The following is a 20,760-nucleotide window of genomic DNA, read 5'->3' as shown; positions in this document are numbered from 1 at the left end:
ACTTCATACGAACACTGCTGTTTTCGCGTTTTCTTTGAGTATGTTTTAATGTTGTGAGTGAGACAAAGGTTAAAACCGATCGCACGATAATAATTCTCCTGCTTGCTGAATATCTCATGTTACATTTGTGTCGTTTTGTGCTGGCCACTTGAATGCGCTTCATTTGTTTGTCACGGCTTTGTTTGAAGCGGTTGTGGATTTTCATAGAATGATTCAGTTGTTGTGGCGGCACATTGCGCAGGGCCCGGCGGCTCCAGGGCTGAGGGAAAGACCGACTGCTCCCCCTAGTGGCGCTCTGCAGTACTCCGCACAGATGCGGCAGGATCTATATTCAGGGGTGGAGAGGTAGCGTTACTTCAGAATATTACTCAAGTAGAAGCACTAAGTCATGGACCAAGAATGAAAGTAAGAGTAACTGTCTTAAAAATCAAACATTAAATAATTCACAAAATCTGGTGTTTTCAAAGGATCAACACAAAAATGAGGGGGCACGTAGTGTATTATTTGCAGAGCAACATTACTCTGACAGTGTGTTACCGGGTTACAGAGTGTAAGTCATTCACCCACACATCATCTTCACACATTAGAGATGCAGATACATAGCAGCAGCTGCTACTGGTTAAAATTAGATATTTTTACTTGTCACAGGCAGGCAAGACTTTAAAGAAATATACTGAGACATTATTTAAGCAAGCCCTCAAAAGTTTTGATTAAATAATATTCAATTATGACCACAGCCGCACCACTAGCCTTAAGAGGCCTTTTCAGCTCCGAGCAGAGCAGATGACTAGAATATCACGTTCATCTGTAAATTCTAATTTGACCATTCCCCTTAAACACACTGCGATATGACAATATTTCTCCTACACAGCTCCAAAGAACTGTAACACACTTCCAATAAAATGCTCTAACTTCCTCACTTCCTCCCATGGGCTGAGATGGCGTCTGAGCAGAGGCTTGTCCACATTAAGCTCTACGGAGCTGTAGATGTAGATGTACTGTGTTTTCCCTAAATTGTGTTGTTGATAAGATTGTCAATTCATTTAGTGACTCGAGTGAATATTTAAAGACATGATAAATTCACAAAAAAAAAAATCCAGGGACTTGTAATAAAGCAAAAATGTCCAGGCAAAATCCAAAAGTCGTGTTCATTTTATTTCAGGGTAATTTTTACTTGAGGGTTTTGAGTAGAAACTGACCCTGATTCTTCCCAGAATGATTAATTTGACAGTAAATAAGAGGGTTACAGCTTTATTTTTATGTACAGAATATTAAGCAGCTTGAGAGTTCCCTTTTATAAAATTGTGGATAAAAGAAAAAGTCCCACACGCATTAAGCGTGAGGAGTTAGTATGTTCGCAGGGCCGGATTAAAACGTCTGGGGGGCCGGATGCATGTTTGACACCTCTGATTTATATAGTGTCAGTATGAAGGGGTGCTGATGTGCAAATAAAGGTGTTAGATTTGGTTAACCCTGCCCAAGGACTAAAGATAAGATAAGCTTGTAGAGAAATCGAATTTGGAGCATCTTTTCTCTTGGAGATAAATTAAATCAAATGTTACATTACTCTTACTTGAATAATGATTTCTCCATATACATTTTTGTAATCTTTCTTGATTAAGTTGAGTCAACATATTTTTAAGGTTTAATAGTCTCCCTGCAGAACGACAGCATCCCCCCCTCTCTTCCTCTCCTCTCTCCAGTGTGAGGCTGCAGCGCACGGTCAGTGACTGTGCAGCTCGAGCCGGCGACCTGAGCCGGCGACAAAACAACAGCGGAGCCATGGGGTAGGAGAGAGGTGAGGAGAGAGAAGAGGAGAGAGAAGAGGAGAGAGAAGAGAGGAGAAAGGAGAGGAGAGAGCTGAGGAGAGAGGAGAGGAGAGAGAAGAGGAGAGAGAAGAGAGGAGAAAGGAGAGGAGAGAGCTGAGGAGAGAGGAGAGGAGAGAGGAGAGAGCTGAGGAGAGAGTAGAGGGGAGAGAGGTGAGGAGAGGATAGAGAAGAGAGGAGAGAGGGAGGGGAGGAGGGAAAGGAGATGACAGAGGAGAGGGGAGTGAAGAGATAGGCAAGAGAAGAGGGGAGAAGGGAGAGGGGAAAGAATAGGGCTGCGAGGAGAGGGGAGAGAGATGAGGGACGAGACGAGAGAGAGGGCCGTGGAAAGGGGTGAGAGAAGAGAGGAAAGCAGAGAGGAGAGACAAAATTTAGAATTTGGACATTCGGTAATCACAAAAGGTGCACAGCGTTGAAGGTCGTTTGGGCTATTGTCCTCCTTCATACTGTGCACGGTTTATTCCTCCTGCACACATGTCCAAACCATCTCTGACAGAGATCAAACAGCAGCATGCGTTAAAAATAAGATCATTAGAATTATGGATATAAAAGCGTAGAAATAGGACTGGTATCTGTATTATCAATGCCAAGCGTGAAAGAGATCTGTCTTGGTTTGATAATGTTGAGTAAAATAAAAGGCTTGCATGTTCTCTATCATATTATAGATATACTAAACACACTTTTAACTCCATTGTTCCCTGCAGTGTTCTGGTTTATCGGTGGCGTGATGAAGGGTAAGCCCAAGGGAGTGCAATCTGGGTTATTGAACAAAACCCACAGGCTGTTTGTCCCGTGTGCAACCTCAATCTCCCCATAGTGAATGGAGGTTAGAACATAAAATAATAGTTCTGGAGTCATATTCAGGGCTAGATTAAGGATCTTGGAGGCCCTTGGCTAAAACAGTTTAAGGGCCCTATCTGTGATTTTACAACAAAATACAATCTAAACTTAAAGCTTAATTCACCAAAATAAAATTTACAAAGTAAAATAAGAATAATAATGTGAGGGCTCCCCCTCACATTATTATAGGGGAGAATGAACAATTAATAAGTTATTTCTTGTATTAAAGTAATATTTTACATTTTTAACTTTTGAATTTGTCTAAATTTGAGTGCCCCCTCACAGTCCTTGAATTTCCTGTTTCTGCCTCTGCTAATAGCCTTCACTTTATCCTTTCCACCTTCTCTCTCATCGCTTTGTGTTGATAACACAGGCTTTGAACCATTGTTTTTCTTTGCCAGTGGCCTTTTAGACTACTACAGAACATTTTAGACTTTTAAAAAATTACTGCAGCATCTGGACCTATGCCAGGATCCTGTTTGTGGACTTCAGCTCTGCATTCAACACCATCCTCCCTGCTCTGCTCCAGGAAAAGCTCTCCCAGCTCAACGTGCCTGACTCCACCTGCAGGTGGATCACTGACTTCCTGACGGATCGGAGGCAGTGCGTGCGGCTGGGGATAAATGTCTCAGACACTCGGACTATCAGCACAGGAGCTCCACAGGGCTGTGTACTTTCTCCCCTGCTCTTCTCCCTGTACACAAACTGCTGCACCTCCAGCCGCGACGCTGTAAAACTGATCAAATTTACAGACAACACCACCCTCATCGGGCTCATCTCAGCAGAGGTAACAACCTGGAGCTCAACACCCAGAAGACAGTGGAGATGATCATGCACTTCAGGTAGGTCACAGCCCCCCAGCCCCCCCTCACCATGACAATGCGCTGTAGTCTCTCTTTGTCCCTGGCTGTGGCTCCAGTGTACCACACAGTGATGGAGGAGGTGAGGATGGACAGACTCCCCCATCCCCTCCGTGGACTCCTTCCTCTTCCTCAGCACCACCATCACCCGGGACCTCAAGTGGGAGCCCACCATCAGCTCCCTCATCAAGAAGGCCCAGCAGAGGATGTACTTCCTGCTTTGAGGAAAAAAGGCACTGTTTCTTCCCTCTGCCGTTGGACTCATGAACACTTAACACCTGCCACTTTAACAATTATTCAAATCAATAACCATTCATTGCACTGCTCATTCTTTGCACAATTGATAACTGTAAATTGTATATATATTCAGTCTACTTTATTTTATTTGTCAATTCTAAATTGCATGCATGCCCTTTTGTATATATATTTTGCAACTATTATTGTTCATTGTTCTATGTTGCACCTTAATGCCAAACCAAGTTCCTAGTTTGTGAATTCTGTTCACTGACAATAAACCTCTTTCTGTTTCTGAGAAATGTTTGGTCCACACTGGTCAGATCCTCAGCTCATCTTCATTGACTATTTTTCATATTTTCAAAAACTCTGGCTGAATAGTTTCATAATTTCATCTACAACTAAAAGACTAAAATAAATCTGAGGCTAAATTTGCACCAAACAAGGGGAAATTGTTACAGTGGTCATGCTAAAGTGTGCTAGCTTTGTTTTGCTAAGCATGTGGGCTCAACATAATCAGAATCAGAATCGGAAAAGGTATATTTTCCATTGTCAATTAAAAAAATTCACAAACATTGGAACTTGTCCTGGTGATTCGGTGCAACATAAAACAATGAACAATGAAAACAGGCTTAATTTGTACACACATTTACATTTGTACAGATCTACAAATGTATTGCAGAAAGTGACTAGTGCAGTGAGTGATTAAAATATGGTTAAAGTGACAGTGTTTTAGAAGTGTTCATGAGTCCAACGGCAGAGGGAAAGAAACTGTTCTTGTGGCGGGAGGTTCTGGTCCAGATGGACCGTAGCCCCCTGCCTGAGGGGAGTGGCTCAAATAGTCCATGTCCAGGGTGAGAAGGGACCTGTTTGTCCCAGAGCCCTAGAGACGTACAAGTCTTGCAGAGATGGAAGTCTGCAGCCGATCACCTTCTCAGCAGAGGGCACTGTAGTCTCTGTTTGTCCCTGGCTGTGGCTCCAGCGTACCACATGGTGATGGAGGAGGTGAGAATAGACTCAATGATGGCCGTGTAGAACTGCACCATCATCTCCGCTAGCAGCTTGGCTTTCCTCAGCTGCTGCAGGAAGGACATCCTCTGCTGGGCCTTCTTGATGAGGGAGCTGATCGTGGGCTCCCTCATACTTCCACTTCCGCCGCATCGCCAAAATCAGACACTGCCTCACCCTCCCCGCTGCTGAATCCCTCATCCATGCCTTCATCTCCTCCCGCCTTGACTACTGCAACTCCCTCCTCACTGGCATCTCCTCCCATTCCCTCCATAGACTCCAAATGGTCCAAAACTCCGCTGCCCGCCTCCTCACCCACACCCGGTCCCGTGATCACATCACTCCCATTCTCCGCTCTCTCCACTGGCTCCCCATCAAGCAGCGCATAAACTTTAAAATACTCCTCCTCACCTTCAAAGCTCTTAACCACCTTGCCCCCCCCTACCTGTCTGACTTCCTCATCCCCCACCGCCCCTCCCGAGCTCTCCGATCCTCCTCCTCTCTCACCCTGACTGCACCAACATCCCGACTCAAAACTTTTGGCGACAGAGCATTCTCCCGAACAGCACCCCGACTCTGGAACTCCCTCCCCCAACCTGTCCGCCACTCTCCCTCACTCACAACATTCAAATCCCGCCTCAAAACATACCTCTTCACCCAAGCCTATGACCTCCCCTACCCCTAGCCTCCTCTACCCCATTGCCTACTCTTCTACCCCCTGTTACATCCCCATCTTTTTCTCTCTACTTCTTCTGTCTTGTTCATTTTATCTGTATATTAATGTGTATTGTACGTGTTGTCCCCCCCTGTCTGTAAATACCCCCCCTTTTTTATTACGTTCAGCGTCTTTGGGTCACTGAAAAGCGCTATATAAATAAAAGTTATTATTATTATTATTATTACTTGAGGTCCTGGGTGATGATGGTGCAGAGAAAGTTAAGATAGCATCAGTGGAAATATGACTAGATCAAATCCCCCCCATTTGAGGGGTTCGAAGAAGGCAGTGAGAGATGCTCTCAGATGGCGCTGGCTTGCTCCAGGCACACGTACCTGTTTACCGCAAAATGATTTGACAAAAGAGAATTCTGACTCATTATTCCTCACCAAACAGTTACTTGATCAGGTGAGAAACCAGCGTATTTCCAGTAACAATAGCTTTATTTGTTGAGCTGACAGACTTAGCAAAACATAGTTAATGCAGGTTAGCATGAGCTGTTTGCTATTACTGACACACAGCACTCGACCCAAAAAGTGATATTTCCAGTGATTAACATACATCAAACATTATCCAAAGCCAAAGTATTACATTAAAGAGCTGTTCGAATGTGGCTTGGAGGCTTTGCAGAGAAGGGAAATGAAGAAAAAATAGAAGTTGATTTTTGTTTATCTTAAGGCCAATGCAATCTGGAGCTCACAGCAGCACGTCATTTAACATTAAGCAACACAATTTGAATGCAGCGCGTTACAGCTCTTGAAAGGGCTTGAAAACAACTCTTGGGGTGGTTTAAGAAGATGTTTTATCTGTGGATTACTGACTAAAGGAGAGACACTGAGCGAGGCTGTGTGAGAAGAGGAAAGACTGGTTTAAGCAAGTTATTAGTGAGTTTAGCGAGAGACAAGAGTTTTCTCGTGCACAGAGGAAGGAGGAGAGGAGCAGGAGTTCTCTCTGCCTCCACCGCAGCTCTTGTGCCCGTCCTCACAGTTCACAGCAGTGCTTCTGTCGATCACAGAGCAGAAACGTGTCTGTACTCACGCAAAACGGCAAAAAGCATCGTTTTTTACTAAACGTCTTTTTGTGAATCACTGAGATATGCTTTATGAGGAAAGAATATAATTCCGATTTAGTTGTATTTGTTTAGAAAACAAAGGTTATGTTTGAGTGACGTCAGCCCTGTGAGCCAGATCCTTGCCATGGAAACACAAGACGCTCCAAAGGGAACCGTCCCGGGAGACCAGAGCAGTGGCTGTGGAAACAGGTCCTTTGACTTCCTGTTCAAAACAGCAGAACTGATGTTCATAGTGATAAGCCCGCCTCTTCATAGTGACAGTTCACTGTGACACGCAGCAGATTTTCATTCACATGTTTTATTTTAGAAACGGCTACATCAAAAATCAAATTCAATCAAAATCAAACAACTTTTAGCAAACCAATGATGAATAAACACTGGTGAAAAAAGCTCATTAAAGTTGATTGAGCATATTATGTCCTCTATAACTCACAGGCACCTTCCCCCTCCCTCAACAACATGAAAAAGTATTTTGTTTTCAAAATTGTTTGTTTTGTTTTTTAAATAAATAGTTTTAAAAAATCTATCTTGCTTGAACCTGTGCACTATCTTTGAGGGTAGCACAAGGTTAAAGACAGTGGAGACGTTGGGAAAGCCCTAATCTGATGCATGTTTGGGGCCGACAGGGAAAATCACCACGAGCCTGTGAGGGGCTGACTCAACAACAATCTATGGAGAAAGTACTTCTTTTCACGGTAAAATTTGAGCAATTTCACAATCATAATCTAAACACAGACATGCGATGTGATAGAGACCTAAAATTAATGTCCCAAGCCTTATTAAGTGTGTAGTGTCTTATCAAACTACATCAAAAGTCCCTCAGTTTTCATGTCCTCTGTGGCCCTCTGCCTGGCCCTCAGTGAAAAGCTTTTGAAATCCCCTGGGCTAGTGCATAGGGTGTGGGAGAAGACACGGGTTTGGAAAGGGCCTAGGACTCCTGATAAAGCAGGGAACAAGTGCCCCCACAGAGGCGGAGGAGAAACACTACGGTAGCCCAGACAGGACAAGCATATTGGCATGCTTGTCCTGTCTGAGGCATAGATGCTCATTGGTCTCATTCAATTCAATTTGACTTTCACCATTTGCCACAATTCATAAATGAATACTAGAACAGTGAATTTTCCAATGACAGTTGAGGTCATGACCTTTGCACACTTTGTCTTTGTGAAATTGCTCTCTTTCTCTCTGTGTCCTGACACTTCACAGCTCTGACTCGCTCCATTTCTCTCAGGGCAAAAGGATTGCCTCTTTAATTGAGTTACCTCTCATATGTATTCCCTATTCCCAGACGCCCCGGCCCCGGGCCCCATCCCTGACAATTATCACTGACACATTTCCAGAACATCTCTTCACCTTCACTCGACAGGGACACACACAATGTCTAAAGATCAGGCACAGAAACAGCTGCGCCGATCTGTCCATAATACATTCAGTTACATTTCTTTTTGTCGAGCCCAAAATCACAACAGCAGACGCAGGGCTGAACAAAATGGTTTATTTTATCAGCAGAAAGTTAGAAAATCAAACAATAAAACACTCATTGGTTAATAGCGAAAGCTAATTAACCAACATTCACAGAAATTGTGCAACTAGAGAAGTGTCCCAGAACATCCCCTGTCCTCTGTCCTTGGTGAGAAAACAACATGAAAAACCAGTGACAGGCTATAGATGGTCCAGGACTGATGTGTCCATTTGCAGTCATATCAGAGATGTGGTTGGGCTTTAGAACATGAGCAATAAATATGTAAACCAGCTTTAACTGCAGAGCTGCAACGCAGCTGTGAGAGGCAGGGAGGGGCAGGAGGCTGAGGGTCAGCGCTCAGCAGAAGAATCAACACAAACAGACACAACCTTTGCATTCTGAGACTCCTAGGTTAAGCGTTTTTAAGCGGGGGCAAAACATTTTTTCACAACTTTCAGAGGCCAGAGTGTGTTTTACCATCACAATAAAGATAACAATAACTAGTATGCTAAGTTAATGTTAAGCTGAGTAGAAAACAGTATAATCAGATGCAGACAGCACACAAACTCATTTTCACCTCAACTGTTGCTTTTTCAATAAATCTGTACTATGGCAAAACTCATTTGTGTGTGAAATACATGAAACAATGTGTGTACATTCTATTTAATATCACTATTAACTGAGCAGATTCTTATCAAACAAAAATATTTGTAACATAACAGCATTTAAGTGCTTATTGTATATCATTGGTCAGAAAGAGCATGGTCAGCACTGGTAGCTTTCCTATTCTCAGCCTCACAAACAGCTTTGAGATGATAAAAGGCCAAACACACCAGACCACGTCATCACACACTGAACTTGAAAAGGCTTAACCACAACTTTGTGTGCATTTTTACACCAGAGATGTATGTACACAAGGGTGTCAGGTTTGAGCAGGTTATGAGTGAGTTTAGCAGGAGAGGTGCCTCTCCTCACACTCTACAGCGGCGCCTCAGTCACAGATCAGAGACCTTAACGCTGAAGTGCCATGCTTACTGTGACACTGATATTTCATTTTAGGTTATTTATTTTTGAAAACTCTAATTCCTTTGTTGGTCAATATTTAAAGGGTACATATCATGAACTTAATTGAGCTTGTTACAACAGTGTTTCCTTGTCATTATCTTACTCATATAAGGGAGGCGGAGCGTCGGCCTTGACCTGATCAGATCTGCCTTGAGCAGTGTGTGACGCAGAGCGGTGGCACTGAGCTGTCGCCTCTGAGCTCTTTTCCTAATTACACTCATTTACTGGCATCTTAATCAACCCCCCTCCACCAGTTTCCCCCACACACTTAATTAACCTGATCAATTATTAATTGCATTGTATTGTTGAATTATTAATTAATGGCTTTATTAAATTAATTATTTTTACTTTGCTGCTAATTAGTGTCACATCTCCATTGTTAACAGCAATGCTTCTCAAACTCTGGCTCTGGACCAAAAGGCACTATTCATGTTGCTCTAACGTGGATTATGATTGATATGTGAAATTAAAAGAATATTTTACAAAATCGAATAGATGTTTATGTTTTTTATTTTGCCACTTTGCGTAGTTTGAAATAAAGACAAAAGGAGACTCACTAGTAGAACACAAGTAAGTTCGAACCCCGACTCCCACAATTTACTGCATGTCCTCCCTTTTCTTTCATCCCCCATTCAGCACTTTCCTCTCCTGTCTAATAAAGCCTCCGGACCACAAAATATATAAAAAACACTGCACCTAATATTATCTAAAGCATTACATAAAGAGAGGTTAAAACGCGGCTTTGCAGAGAAGGTAAATGCAGAAAAAGCTGAAGATGTTTACTCTAGCTTTAGGGACTAAGCCTGTGAATTGTCCTCCTAATTGAAACAGATAATTCAGGAACAATTTAGATTACATTTATTTAGAAAACATTAGTTCTGTTTGGGTGACGTCAGTTGCTTACATAGCAGAACCTTTCCAAAGAACTCTAAGGGAACCGGTCTGGGGAGCCAGTTGAAACGTGGTTCATGGTATGCCCTCAGTATATGGCAGCTAATGGGATCCTGGGTTCAGACCAGCAGGAGATCAGGTTATAATTATTACCTTTAAATACTATAGGGACTAAATTGAAAAACACTGTAATTCTTTCTCTGAACGTGTCGGCTTAATTGGAATGCACCGAAAGTACTGCATAACTAAACATGTCGGTGGTGTGTGGAGTGGTCGGGCTCATGTACGCTGCTCCCATCGCTCTCGGGGAAAAGGCCAGGCTGACATTTCACCAGCTGTTACATTCCATCAGAGGAGAGAGCCCGTTGTGTGCTGTGTTTTTATGTGTGCACGTGTGTTTGTGTGAGTGAACATAATGAAACAGGACGGCTGCAGACACAGTTTGTTTATTTGATAGAATTGATGAGCTCTGCCCACTGTCCTGGTTCTTTACTCTCGATCTTTGAGGTTCTACAGTCTTCATTTGTGATCACTCACTACGTTTATGCACTCAAAATGACAATTTTGACAATGACAACCAAACAAATGAACTCACGTTGCCTTTGCCTTCAAATCTGTCAGACTCTTGTCTCGGTCTACAGCAGGTCAAAGATTTGAATATAATCTAGTCATTTAGCATTAGCACTACAGCCTTGCAGCTATAATTGCTAATAGGTCATACATACTATATACCGGTAATCATTGTCGATAGAGGCAATAGACATTGTAATACAAAAGATTTGAAGTTAGTTTCATCTTTGTTCAATTAAAAAGTAGTTTTGTAAATAAAAATGCTTCAGTTCTATTTACATGAACCATTGTCGTTCAGCCCTGTCTGCACTAAATCAACTTAAAAATAGACAATGGACAGAATAAGACCATCAGAACTTAAGATGCTTTTTTGGTTTTTCCTCATGCCACGCCCTTATTTTCTACTTTTATACCTTTACTTTTTGTTTGTTTGTTGTTGTTTGTTTGTTGTTGTTGTTGTTGCTCTATTTTTGTTGTTCTATGTTAATAGACATAGAACACCCACATGTATGTTAATAGAACAACAGCTAATAAAAAAATGCAAAAACAAAACAGAAATACATTTGCATTGAGCATTGTCCACACTTTTTACACTTTCACAAATCAAATTCAGAAAAAGACCAGATGTGGGCGCACGTTAGTCCCAGCTGCTCAAAAGGTTAAATGGTTTAGAATGTTTACAGGATTAGAATAGGCCAACAAATACTGTTTTCCTTTGACTTACATTCAAACTGAGAAAGAAGAAGTGGAACAACAGACATTTACATTGAGCATTGGATTTCCAGACATTCCTCGTGCGTTATTTGTTCTCCGCAGCACAAATAAACACACTGAAGCTCCATTGTTGTTGGTGCCCATTCTCTGTATCATGGAGTCTTGCGTCAGGACATGGATTGAGGGTCAGTTCACCTTCGAAGGAGATAGCTAGCTCAAATCTTTGCATCCGTGATGGTTGTTCTATCTCTTCTGGAGCTGATTTGATTGTGATGATGTACGTATGTGTCAGTTTATGTCACTGCCTTGCAAGTGACACGGCAAGGCAAGTTGGAGTTGTAGCAGCAGTAGTAGTTGTAGTAGTAGTAGTAGCAGCAGTAGTGGTTGTAGTAGTAGTAGCAGCAGTAGTAGTTGTAGTAGTAGTAGCAGCAGCAGTAGTAGTTGTTGCAGTAGTAGCAGCAGTAGTAGTTGTAGTAGTAGTAGTAGTAGTAGTACTAGTAGTAGTACTAGCAGCAGTAGCAGCTTTCAGCCCCACAGTATATTCTCAAAAACATGAGGGAAAACTTGCTGGGCAAAGTTTGCACATAAATGTTAGCTCGTTCCCATCCTCACCGACCTTATCATAAAACTCACGTAACTGGTCGTAGTGCGACTCCTGCTGTTCTGTTGCTGTCGCGTCCGTGCTGCTTTTTGTTTTAATGCGCATGCATCGCCTCTACAACTCTGGAGCTCTCACACTTGCCGGTCAGAGGCTCTTTTTGGGCAACTTAACGGTGTGTTTCGCCTGGAAGTCTCTATAAATCTGACACTTTATTGAACGAAAATAAAAAGAACGAAGGTGTCGTTCACTGACACCAGAATGAACGTGTTCACATTATTGTTCGTCAGCAGTAATACAGTTCGTTCAGTTCACGTTCACCAAAATTATGAACGCGTTCACGAACTTTCGTTCAATGAACGTGTTCAGGCACAACACTGGCAGTAGTAATTGTTGCAGTAGTCGCAGGAGTAGTAGTTGTAGTAGTAGCAGCAGTAGTAGTTGTAGTGAGTACTGTGACCAGATTTTGAGCCGACAGAGACAGAGTGATTTCTCATGACAGAACAAAGCCAAAAAGTCACTTTGAGTGAATATGGAACTGGGGCAGAGCAGAGCAAGGGTCCATCGAGACCCTTTAATTATGAATCCAGAATGAGCCTCTCTCTCTCGCTCTCTCTCTCGCTCTCTCTCTCTCTCTCTCTCTCTCTCTCTCTCATGTCTCTCTCATGTCTCTCTCTCTCTCATGTCTGTCTGTCTCTCTCTCTCTCTCTCTCTCTCTCACACACATGTCTCTCATGTCTATCTCTTTCATTTCTCTCTCTCTCTCTCTCTCTCTCTCTCTCATGTCTCTCTCTCTCACATGTCTCTCTCTTTCTCTCTCTCTCTCTCTCTCTCTCTCTCTCACACGTCTCTCTCTCTCTCACACATGTCTCTCATGTCTATCTCTTTCATTTCTCTCTCTCTCTCTCTCGTGCGTCTCTCTCTCTCTCACATGTCTCTCTCTCTTTCTCATGACAGAACAAAGCTTGTCTTTCTCATCTCTCTCTCACATCTCTCTCTTTCTCTCATATCTCTCTCTCTGTCCCTCTCATGTCTCTCTCTCTCTCTTTCTCTCGCATCTCTCTTTCTCTCTTATTTCTCTCATGTCTCTCTCTCTCTCTGTCCCTCCCAGTCCCTCCCATGTCCCTCTCTCTCTCACATGTCTCTCTCTCTCTCTGTCCCTCTCATGTCTCTCTCTCTCTTTCTCTCACATCTCTCTTTCTCTCTTGTTTCTCTCATGTCTCTCTCTCTCTCTGTCCCTCCCATGTCCCTCTCTCTCTCTCACATGTCTCTCTTTCTCTCTTGTTTCTCTCATGTCTATCTCTCTCTCTCTCTCTCTCTCTCTCTCTCTCTCTCTCTCTCACATGTCTCTCTTTCTCTCTTGTCTAACACTCACGTCTCTCTCTCTATCTCTCGTGTCTCTCTCTCTCTCTCATGTCTATCACTCTCTTATCTCTCTCACTCTCTCTCTCTCATCGCTCTCTTTCTCTCTCATCTCTCTCACTCTCTCTCATTGCTCTCATCTCTCTATCGCTCTCTCTCCATCTCATCTCTCCCACTCCCTCTCATCGCTCTCACTCTCTCTCTCATTTCTCTCTTTCTCTCTCCATCTCTTGCTGTCTTTCTCTCATGTCTCTCTCTCATCTCTCTCCCTCTCATCTCTCTTTCTCTTTTTCATCTCTCTCTCTCATCTCTCTCTCTCTCTTTCTCTCTAATCTCTCTCTCTCATCTCTCTCGTTCTCTCTAATCTCTCTCTCTCATCTCTCTTCTTTCTCCATCTCTCTCTCTAACACTGTTACGCACAGCCATGTAAACAACATTTACACTTTGGAAAAACCTGAATAATATGCTAATAATAATAATACCCCTGGATTATGCCTTTTCAAACCCAAATATCTGGTTCTGCACATGCTGATCAGGATATCCCTATTGAAAGGAACATTCATTTTTGTTCCGTACATGTTCTATTTACAACGTATACAATGAATGCGTAAAAGACTTGTAAACACGGTGATACCCAAACGCTACAAGCAGCACACTTTTGGAGTGAGGAGAAAACCAATCGCTTCTTTAGTGGACTGCACACCTTCATCCAAAGGGGGCTCTGGTGGAAACAGGAAGCATGCTTATGTGTTGCTGCTGTTCCCATTCTGAGGATCTAGTATTGGTTTGACAAATTAAAAATAAACCAAATTAAATTCACTCCATAATCCATATCCAATACATATTTTTTTTTTTTAATAAATGACACAGATTCGGTCATTGACACAGACGCAATATTGAATACCAAATTTAAGGGTCATTTTTTACTTTGGAGTACAAACTGACCCTGATCATTCTCAGAATGAATGATTTGACTGGAAATTTAAGGGTTACAGCTTTATTTTTCTGTACAGCATATGTGTCTGACCGTGGCTAAACCAGTTAAATGTCTACCCGGAGACATTTTGAGTTATTCACAGATTCTGAAAGTGTGAATTCAAAGCTTTCCCACAATGTCTCACTCATGTAGATCTGATAATATTTGAGTAAGTTGTGGTCATTTGAATGTAAACAACTCTCAAACCCATTCACTGAGAAAACGGGGCTCAAAGTTTCTCACCGCAGTGAGCCCAGAGTCACAGGGGGGCTCATTTGCATCTCATTGAGATAAGCCCTCCCCCCTGTCACACTGACACCACCTTCCCCTACAGCTGTCACTAAAGACTCAAGAGGAGTGTTGTTATTGATGGTAACTGGACTTGAATCAGAATTAGAAGTTACTATATTAAAATGGAAATACTTGGATTACAAAAGGCCTTGAATAGAATCAAAGAATCAGAATCAGGTTCATTGCATTTGTCGATTAACATAATTCACAGGTGATTCAGTGCAACACAAACAACAAAAGATAAGATAAGATGGCCTTTAATGTTACAACGCAGTAGATACAGGGGGAAAGGACAGATAACTTGTAGGAAGTTTAAAAAACACTCGTAATAGAAGAACTCTTATAAACAGATGCCAGGGCCAGGTATACGAACTGCAACGGGTCCATGGCTTTGAATATATGAGATAATAGATAATATATATGATATGTACACCACCAGAGTCCAATTACATCAGAGATCACATCCTCATCCTCTTCTTTGTCTGTGCACTCTTCTGTGCTGTGACTCTCGGCGATGGGCATGTGATGTCTTTTGCCTCGTCAGCACAGAAAGGCCTGATTTTTTCATGCAGATAGGTCTGCCTGTCAATGTTCAGTCCAGGTGGGACCAGGACATGGAGATTGTCAACCGGAGGCAGAACAGCTGAATTGCGTAGTAGCTGAAATTCCACTGGTTCTGCTTCACAGTGACTTTTCGCAAGCACCACACCTGGTCTCTTGGCATCAAAGCTGTAAACAAATAACAGGACATTTAAGAAACGGATAACTATTTCACATAACACTCATTAACTATTTTTTTTTTCAATGTGAGAGTTTCAATATAAATACCTGAAGTGCTGATAACTCTTGATCTTTGGAAGCCGTCTGAAGAAGGGACTCAGATGCTTCTGCCAGTCGAAGTTCTTGACAAACACTTTGCCATCCGCCGTTCCAACAAGCTGTGGGATATTGAGGTGAGACTCAAGAGAGCTGTTTTCCACTACCTGATGACAAGGGCGACAATGTAAAAAAAATGAGAACAGAAGAAACATATCTTAAGCAGAGAGTAGCACTGAAGTTTTGCCAGGCTAATGTTTACACATTACAGTAGTCAAATAATATAAACTAACCTCAGCGATGTCTTCCAAAGTGTCAACCCTGGTCTTCATGTATGCTCGCTTGATAAGTCCAAAGCCGCAATCAGGGGAGAATTTGGTGTGGCCAGCAATGAGGAAGTGGATGTCCATTGTGTAGTGAAGCTTGACCCCGGCTGCAGAGGGTTGGACGGAAAGTGTATCTGTAGTAGACAGAGAAAGGAGATTAGATTAATACATATGACATTTGATTAAGACGTATATGTCTCTATAATTGCTATTCTGCATTTGCGCTATTATTAGTACCTGCTGTGCAAAGTCAAAGCTGTAATGCATCCTGATGTCTTTGCTTGCTGGCGGTGAGGGTCCAAGCAAAACACTTGCAGAACAGCACACCAAAACATGAACATGCACTCGAGTTTAAAACCGGCGCACATTAAAGTGATTAAAAGCGGGTGTTTTAGTCGCAAAGTTTACTTGGTTCAGCCGTCCTGTCGTCTCTCCCAACACCGTGCACAGAGAGACACACAGGAAGCTGATAATGGCCAGGCAAGCGCGTGATTGGTTCGAGTGACGCAGTGCGTGGGTGACGTACGTAAGCCACGTGACCAGAAGTGGTATCGGGAGTTGTAGTTTTTTTCTATTTCTAGTTTTTATATTTTCCAAAACTGACGCAAAACACCATAAAACACACACAAAGCACAACCCACACAACCCACGGGTCAAGAAATACTACATAAGTATATAATTTGTACAGACAAAACGCAGAAAAATAACCCGATAACATAGCAAAGTTTAGCTTACAACTTAGCTCCGAATAGCTGCGTTTAGCTCCGGGCTGTGGGGCTAACAGCCGGTTTAGCACCATAAAACAGACACAAAGCACGACCCACACAACCCACGGGCCAACCCACGCCGAAAAATAACCCGATAACATGGTGATAAGTGGTCACATTAAGCCCGTATTGCAGAGTGCACTGAAGCAACATGTTAGCTTAGCATTAGCGCCACCGGAGCAGACAAGTAAGATTCTAAAGTGATCACGAGACCGCCTTAAAACACAGCGTTAAAGCAATAATTTAGTAGTAAAGTAAAAGTGTACCTGAGTAAACAGTTCCGTTGCAATGTAGTCCAGGAAATGTAAGCTCTAAAGACTGTGCTCTGAAGACGGTCTGGAGTAATGAGAGGAAAACACGGAGAGCATGCAGATGCCATGCGGATCACAGCTGATTGGTGGAAAATGTAAACAATATGTTGGCTAGAAAAAGGTGACGCTCCCCAGGAGAGCAGGAAAAAGACCCGAAAACTCCACATTTTTAACAGCTTAATGTATACGTTTAAGACAACCAATAGTGTTATCTGAAGCACACAGGGGCTTATTCATAACTTCAACTAGCACATTCTGCAAAAAAACGAAAATCACACATTTGAAAAAAAATATCTTTTTTGGGGTTTATCTCAGTTTCACCGAGACCGACATGTACCGGCATTAAGGCTGTGGCGCCACATATTAATTCAATTCAATTCAATTTATTTTTGTAAGTCCCAAAAATCACAACAACAGTCGCCTCTGAGGGCCGAACAAACAATGTCTGTGGTGGCGATGGAGTCAGACAATGACTGTAGGATGGAGTCAGACAATGTCTGTGGTGGCGAGGGACGATGTCCCAGGGTCCTCTGTCCTTAGACTCTCCTTCTCAGCTAGGAAAAACTACAAAAAAAACCTCCTTGGGAAAAAGCGTAGAAACCTGGAGGAGTTCCAGTGAAGGAGAGATCCGACTCTCACAGACGGAAAGACGGTCGCGAGGGAGACTGGAACTGGACCCACTCTTCAGGCAGATGAGGGACCGACTGAGTCGAGCTGGACCCACTCTTCAGGCAGATGAGGGACCGTCTGAGTCGAGCTGGACCCACTCTTCAGGCAGATGAGGGACCGTCTGAGTCGAGCTAGACCCACTCTTCAGGCAGATGAGGGACCGTCCACACAGGGCAGGGACCACTTCACCAGGAGAGGGGCATCTGGGTCCACAGGTCCTCAGGAGTGAGAGAAAGAAAAATAAGGCGGTGAACAGTTTGCAAGTGGAATAAAAAAATAAATATTGTTTGATAGAATAAGTAGTCAGAAGAAGAGGATAGTGCTCAAGCTGTCATACTTCCCCCAGCACAGTTGCTCCTAGGCCAGCATAGCTAAAGCTGTGGGTTTATATTTCTGTTCCTAACTACTCTGACCATAAGCGATTTCGAAGAGGAACGTTTTAAGCCTGGACTTAAATGAAGAGACTGTGTCAGCATATTTAACATGGGTCGGGAGCTGATTCCATAACACAGGCGCTTGGTAGCTAAACGCTCTACCTCCTACAGTACTTTTAGAGACTCTTGGCACCACCAGAAGGCCAGCATTCTGAGAGCGAAGAGCTCTGTTTGGATGATATGGTTCTATAGCATCTTTGAGGTAGGATGGGGCCATGTCATTTATGGCTTTGTAGGTCAGGAGTAGAATTTTGAATTTGATTCTAAACTCGACGGGAGCCAGTGAAGAGACTTCAGCACTGGCGTAATGTGCTCTCTTCTTTTTGTTCCTGTTAGTAATCTTGCTGCTGCATTTTGAACCAGTTGAAAGCTTTTTATGGAGCTTTTGGAGCAGGGAGTTACAGTAGTCTAATCTAGTCGTTACAAATGCATGGATACGTTTTTCGGCATCACTTTTAGGCAGGATTCTTCTGATTTTGGCTATATTGCGCAAATGGAAATAGGCTGTTTTACAAGCTTGATTTATATGAGCTTTAAATGAGAGCTCCTGGTCAAATAAGACTCCAAGGTTTCTTACAGTAGAACTGGAGGCTACACTGATATTGTCCAGTGTGACTGTCTGCTCAGATAGACCGTCTCGTAGATGCTTAGGGCCAAGCACAATGACCTCGGTTTTTTCAGAGTTAAGAAGCAGGTAGTTAAGTGTCATCCAGGTTTTTGTCTCCTTCACACAAGCACTAAATCTGTCTACTTGATCAGTCTGATTAGGTTTCATTGATAAATACAGCTGAGTGTCATCTGCATAGCAATGGAAGTTAATGCCATGCTTTCTGATAATGTTGCCTAACGGCAGCATATAAAGAGTAAACAGAATTGGACCGAGTACCGAACCCTGTGGCACACCGTAAATTACTTTAGAGCAAGGTGAGGGGCTCTGGTTTACATTAACAAATTGGTACCTATCAGATAAATAGGATTTAAACCAGCTGAGGGCTGTTCCTCCGACACCTACATCACATTCTAACCTCTGCAGTAGAATGTTGTGGTCAATGGTGTCAAACGCTGCGCTGAGGTCCAACAGAACCAGGATTGAGACCAGTCCATCGTCAGCGGCTAATAACAAATCATTTGTGACTTTAACTAGTGCAGTTTCAGTGCTGTGGTGCGCTCTGAATCCTGACTGGAAAACTTAAAATAATTTATTGTCCTGTGGGTGGCGACAAAGCTGTTTTACTACAACTTTTTCAAGGATTTTAGAGACAAAGGGAAGATTTGAAATAGGTCTGTAGTTTACCAATAGGTCGGGGTCTAGGTTAGGCTTTTTCAGAAGAGGTTTAATGACTGCATGTTTGAAGGACTGTGGAACATAGCCATTTTCGAGTGAAGTATTTATTATATTAAGAATAGGGTCTATAATTAAGGGGAGAATGCTTGGAATGGGGTCTAGGACACAAGTTGAGCTGTTAGAAGACATAATGGCTGAAGTTGTCTCTGCTCTTACTGGTGGATTTATATGGGACGTTATATTTACAGCTTGGGCTAGTTCAGGGCTAATATCGGGGGTAATTTCATCTAATTTATCTCTGATTGTTTTTATTTTATTGTTAAAAAATAGGAGGAAATCATTAGAGCTGAGAGAAGCTGGGATTGAGGGCTCTACTGCGAACTGTGACAGTTTGTTAGCCTGGCTACAGTGCTGAAAAGGAATTTAGTGTTACTTTTGTTTACTTATATTAGATTTGATCTGGTTTGGGCCTTACACAGAGCCTGCTTATAGGACAGCAGGCAAGTTTTCCATGCTTTTAGGGATTCTTCTGTGTGAGAGCGACGAAATAATCCCTCTAGCTTTCTAACTCTGTTTATGTGAACGCAGTTCTTCGTTGTACCATGGGGAGGCGCGCTTTGGCCTAATGACCTTCTGTTTTAAAGGCGCTGCAACATCAAGAGCAGACTTCAGAGAATTCATGGTCAAGTCGACACATTGATCACTTAAACTGGGACTAAAGCTGTTCTCAGCAGGATCACATGACATGTCACTGAATATTGGCTCTATTATTTCTTTGAATTTTGAGATAGATTTTTCAGATATTGTCCTTTTCATTATAACTTTATTCTGTGGGGCTGGATGATCTTTAAGAATAAACTGAAAGGTAATTAGGAAATTATCTGACAATATAGGGTTTTGAGGGAAGACAATGAGGTCACTAATCTCTATTCCATACGTTAGGACAAGATCCAGAGTGTTCTTATGGGTGTGAGTCGGTTTATTTACATTTTGAGTGAAACCAATGCTGTCTAACAAGGCGCTGAAGGCATTACTGAGAGCGTCATCACTCACGTTCACGTGGATATTAAAGTCTCCAGCTATAACTATTTTATCCCAGGATAGCAATAAGTTTGATATAAAGTCAGAAAACTCTGTTAAAAACTCTGAATAGGGACCAGGAGGTCGGTAGATAACTATGAACAAAACTCCTTTTTGGTTTTTCATATTTGGACATGTGATTGACAGCATAAGGCTTTCAAATGAGTGAAATGCATTGTTAATTTTAGGGCTCATAAGTAGGCTTGATTGTGAGATCACTGCCACACCACCACCTCGGCCTGTGGTCCTGGCGGTCTGAAAGTTAACATGGGTGGGTGGGGTGGACTCATTTAGTCTGACGTAGTCGTCTTGTTAAAGCCACGTTTCAGTTAGAGCTAGAAGATCTATGTTATAGTCACCAATTAATTCATTAACTAAGAGCGATTTGGAGGAAATTGCTCTAATGTTTAGCAGTCCACATTTTACGTGTTTATTCATTTGTATATTTGTGTCATTTGTGATTGTTATTTTCCTTAAGTTATTTGGTCTGACGCCTGAAATAGTTCTTCTGAGATGTGACTTTTTGGCATTATTTGTACGAGGGACACGAGGGACACACACAGTCTCTATCTGTCTTGACAGACACTT

Source organism: Eucyclogobius newberryi, unplaced genomic scaffold (genome assembly GCF_026437365.1).
Source record: "Eucyclogobius newberryi isolate DKJ021-1_F unplaced genomic scaffold, fEucNew1.0.hap1 SCAF_11, whole genome shotgun sequence".
Classification (NCBI taxonomy): Eukaryota; Metazoa; Chordata; class Actinopteri; order Gobiiformes; family Gobiidae; genus Eucyclogobius; species Eucyclogobius newberryi.
Note: the sequence above shows the minus strand (reverse complement) of the source record.